General features: G+C 42.5%; 1 pseudogene; it reads right to left on the reverse strand.

The window, feature by feature from the left end:
* The window catches only part of LOC101588832, an 18,752-nt pseudogene extending 17,331 nt beyond the window's left edge, over positions 1-1,421 (reverse strand).
* Positions 1,422-5,399: the final 3,978 nt, after the last annotated feature.

The raw sequence follows: 5,399 nt of genomic DNA on the forward strand, positions 1-5,399 counted from the left end.
ATTATTTGTTGAAACTGTACTTTCGATTTGATTTGAAACTGTCTCATTGCTATATGTTTATCAATAAAACTTTGAAAAGAAAAAAAAGTAAAAAAGTAAAAAAAAAAGAAATGAAATAGAACTATTGGTTTATTAACATTAAAAATATAGCATAATTTGTTTGTGGAATTGAAAATGTAGGAGTTTGTGGCACAGTTCGTAGAAGAAAGCCCGGGATTGGCCATTTTTCTGGTTCTACCCTTTTTCTCATCCAAAATTTCAACTTCTGTGCTATCCTCTAAGGTGAGATTAGTGTATGTAGCAAGAGCCCGAACATGGTGAAAACCAGAAATCAGAGAAATAGGCAAGAAACCTTTTTCATCCATCTTTCTCTGAGGAAAGAAGTCTCATTTCAAATTTTCTACACTAAAGTACTATTCAACTTGACACTATATATATATATATATATATATATATATATATATATATATATTTCGGAACCGGGGATTGAACTCAGGCCCTTGCACTGGCAGGGAAGCACTTAGTCCACTGAGCCATCTCCCTGGCCCCTGGCCCCAATATATTCTTTCAGCAATGCTTCATCCACATGGTACACCTGCGTGCCTGTCCCATCATCATAGTAATACGTCATACTGGTAGTAAGTCCCGTTTGTAATGGCTGCTGAGTCTTTTCACCATGTTCTCCATAACCATATGTATCCTCAAAGTTCAGTGGAGGATTTCCTGTGCCTCGTCCTCTTCCCCATCCCTGGCCTCTTTCTCGACCTCTAAAGGAAGCTCGGCTTGTACCACCCTCACTTCTCACACTGGACACTTCATCTTGATCATCTCTTTTTTGTCTTTCTTGCCTCAAACTCCGTGTATCATTTCGCCTATTATTATGTGCTGCCTTATTTGCTTCAGCTTGCCAGCGTGAGTTATTCTGGAATCCAGGTCTTTATTAAGTGGAGTGGTCCCCGCTTGTGCTTATTAGCTCTCCTGCGGTGATTACTTTATTGAGCCTCATCCTCACTCACATTTTCACCGGGACCTTTTAATTCGGTTTCCCAGTTTTCTTTACTCTCACTTTTACTTCTCTTTTCAACCTTCTCTTCTTTTTCTTTTGTAATTTGGGGCTTCTTATTGCTTTGGCTTAGGCCACTCTGAAATCCAGTGTTCACTAATTCACCTGGTGTTGGCCAAAGAGCCACATCGCTGAAGTCACTGGCCTTGTTGGATTTCTTTGTCTTACGTTTTCCTGCTTTAATACTTTTTGAGGGACTGGGCTGCTTGCAGGGCGTCTGGTGGGAGCGGCGACGGCTCTGGTATGGCTCTGAACGGGTGCTGCGGTGGCTTCTTGGTCCAAGGGTTCTCCTTGGGCGACGGCGGCTGCCGCTCCTCCCTGGCGTCCTAGGACCTCTCGGTGGAGGCGGCGGCGGCATGATGGGGTGCACCCCGGCCGAGGCCTCCCCAGTCACGCACATTGTGTGCCAGTTGCAGCGCCAGGGTCTGCACAGGTACCGCCGCCTGAGGCACGCTGCGCCCCAGCACCGAGGCTGGCGAAGGTTCGCCCCGCGCTGGGCGCTGAGTTTGTCCGCGGTGCGCTCCGCCCTCGCTGCCTCCCCTCTGTCTCATTCCGGCGGGGGTAGCTGCTAGGTCTGCCGGCTTGCCCTGCTCAGCTGCGCTCCCAGCTGGCGGCCGCCGCCAGCGGGTCTTCCCGAAGAGGAGCTGCCGGCTCCAGGGAACGAGTGGACAGCCTGGTCTCCTCGCCGCAGCCTAGAGTCGCCTGGTACCTGGGAGTCAGGCTACAGTTTTCTCCGCCAGGATACCGGCTACCTCTGTCCCGGGACAAACCTAGGAGCCTGGCCGTTGCTGCCCGCCCAGGCTGAGCGGTGCCCGGCGTGCCAACTCTCTCCGCGTGGAGCAGGAAGCTAACCACTCGCTGGCCTGCCGTTCCTCGGCCGTAACATGCGCTGGGCATCTCAGCAGGGAGCGAGCCTCAGGGAGCCGGCGCGCAGCTGCTCAATTCAGGTCCCTATTGTTTTGTTTTCTTTTTTCTTCAAACCAATCTTGCACATTTATGTCTGGTGACCTGAGCAACTAATATGAAGATTATATCATGCAATACAGCAACCATTGTTGAATTCCTATTACTTTATTTAGCGAAACTTTTTATCATTTCTTATGCTGTTTTTTTATCACTATTTTTTATTCTTTAACAGAAAATGTAGGATTGACTAAAACATATCAAACCTCACATTGTGAAAAGCAAAAATACTACTTGTCATTAATGACCCAAAGAGAAAGTTAATATATCTGATTTTTAATTCAGTGAGAGAATCAAAATAAAAAACAAATGCATAACTTCTGAGAGTTGGGGATATGGGAGGATGGGGATTAAATTAGCACTTATGCTCTAATCTTGTGCTTTATGATAAAAACTGAGATAAAATAAACATCTTATTTGAGGTACTAGTAATTGAGCCCAGGGTCTCTTCCCTGAGCTATATTCCTAGCCTTTTAATTTTTTCAGGAACTTTTTTTTTGTCTTGTTCAGATAGGGTCTTGCTCTGCAGTTCAGGCCGGCCTGAAGCTCACTTTTTAACCCAGGCTTGTCTCAAACTCACAAAAGTCCTCCTGCCTCAGCCTTCTGAATGCTGAGATTACAGATGTGCACCACCATGCCAAGAACTGAATTTTTTAAAAAAAATTCAATCAATACCTTGCTAAGTATCTAAATTGTCCAAGCTTAGCTTGAATTTAGAATTCTGCCTCAACCCACCAGTGTGCTGAGATTACAGGCATGTAACCATGCCCAGCTGGGTAAACAATTTTTACTGCAATAATTAAAACATTTTAAGTGTCACGTCCAGGCAAACAATATTAAATATAATAAACATAACTCAGACTTTTTTCAACAGGAAGTAAGTGAATGGTTTCAAATATATTACCAAGGATCCCAAAGCAGCACAAAAAACAGTAAATACAAATTTCAAGAAACAGTACGCACTTCTAATATCACCATTTCAATTTCAATTCATTTGTAATTATTTATTCTAATTTTCCCCCATCTATATTATTTTATTTTTAAGAACATAGTCACCATGACTTTCAATCAGGAAAAGCACTAGATTAATGCAGTATCCAAAGACCCACAGACCCTGGGCCACAAACTGTGACTCAAAGTGCAAAAAGGTGACTGTGGCCAAACCAGTAATAGTCTTTCTCGGACACCTAACCATGAGGACTGAAGAGGAATGTGATATGTTTTTCTTCACTGTTTCTTCACAATCTCATTCCTTCACTCTCAAAAAGTCAAGTACGTGATAGTGACTCTTCTATACTTGAATGAGCTGCACTATGAGGATAGGATGCATCCAATATTGAGGGAAGAAAGGAATCCTGTTTAGTTCTGTTATTGCAAACCTTGGGTTTCAATGTTTTGTATTGATAAGATACTAATATCGAGGGCTTGCAAGAAAAAGAATTGGAACAGTGTTACGTCTGTGTCTAGATGTTCTCTCACAGCCCTCATAGGTGGTGTTTTTCAGAGATGATTGGATACGGAGTGTGTGATACTGAGATTAAGCGTGTGTGATTACTAAATTATTTCACTGATCTGTTTGGCATGCTCTGGATAGAAGTAAGGGTGGCTCCCCCTAAAAAAGAATAGAAAACATAGAAGGAGAGTTATTGCTTGTCACTTGTAGTTGCTGTCTTTCTGGCTTCTGCTTTCAGCCTACCACAAACATTTTCATGTATGATGCCCTTCTATGTCACCCTGCCTTGGAGCCAGCCAAATATGAACTAAACCTCACCAAACTATGAGCTAAACAAACCTTTCCTCCTTTAACTCTAGGAGTATGGTATTTTATCTGAGCTCTGAGAAAAGTAATTTAGATAAACAGTGATTTCTTCATTCAGACTCTATTTATTTATTTATTTATTTTTGGTGGAACCGGGGATTGAACTCAGGCCCTTGCACTTGCCAGGAAAGGGCTTATTCCACTGAGCTATCTCCCTGGCCCCCAGACTCTATTTAATAGGATCCATAAATACTAAACCTGCAGATTAAAAGGGAAAAGATCCATAAGCTCAGGAGACATAAAGACTATGTGAGTGATGTTTTATAAATGACAATAAACTGCTTTAAGATACAGTGAAGGATGTTGACAATGTAGCTCAGCAGCATAAGCACCTGTCTTGCAAGCACGCAAGGTCCTGAGTTCAATCCCCAGTACCCCCTCCAAAAAAAAAGATACAGTGGAGATACTTTGGCATCTAAAACACCACTGAATCAATTGATAATACACAAGTTTGGACTGGGGTTTTCCATGGGATTTCAGCAATAAAGGTTGCTTTATCTCATAGAAACTCTAACTCAGTGAATGCTTTCACAATCCTAATGCCCAGGGAAATTAGTCCTGTAGGTTAACATAAAGGTTACATTTCAAATTCTCTTAAAACTTAAACCATAACTCCCTTCCTTGTTTACATTCTTCTATTTATCTTCTTAAAAAATTAATGCAAAAGCAATTAGAGATGACTGATTTGTGGACTAATTGTCAACCTGTAAACTCCAGCTGAACTGAATCAGCATGGTGATAAATGTGAAAGCACACCTGAGGATTGTTGCAAATAACATAAAAGGGAACTGGGTGGAAAGATGCTGTACCATTTCATTCTCACGGAGAAGACTGTCACACTGGTTTTCCTGATAGGAATTTAGCTGTTCTCATCATTGGAGGAGCTCCGGTCTTGGCTGTCACTGAGAATGAGTACAGTTCTCTTCATGGCATCTCTAGCCTTTATGTTGAGCATTACTTCCTGGCTCCAGTTCAGATCCCTCAGCCTGCTAGCACAGATCCTTCATCCCACTAGTGCAAACTTTCTTGCATCCACTGCTGACCATTGTGCCTTCCACTGTAGATCTCTCACTTGCATGGAACCTTGTCATGCACCCTAAAGCTCTCACCTGGATTGTAGAAGACATTGCCATGGGCTCTAGGACTTCAGCTGGATTTTTGCAGGACATTACCATGGGATCCAGGCCCTTAGCTGGATTCTTTGGGTCTCTGATGCATGTAAAGCTCACTTGTACTCTTCTACATTCGACTTTTTGGGAGAATATTACAAAATAATCCTATACATTATGTGTTCTATATTAAAATCTCTTCCATTGTAAACCATGACTACAACACTGACATAACCAAAAATGGTAGAAGAACTCCAGGGATACTTGTCTTTCCCAGAGCAGGTTAGTAATTGGCAAGGACTGTCAGAATCAACTTTTGTAGAGCCAAGGAGTCTAACCAAAAATAAAATGAAATTATGATGAAGAAAGAAGATGATGCTTTAGTTAACTGAGCACCATGACATTGAATTTGCTGGCATACTATTGCCCAAAACCCATATTAGTG

This window comes from Octodon degus, unplaced genomic scaffold (genome assembly GCF_000260255.1).
Source record: "Octodon degus isolate 3935 unplaced genomic scaffold, OctDeg1.0 scaffold00171, whole genome shotgun sequence".
Classification (NCBI taxonomy): domain Eukaryota; kingdom Metazoa; phylum Chordata; class Mammalia; order Rodentia; family Octodontidae; genus Octodon; species Octodon degus.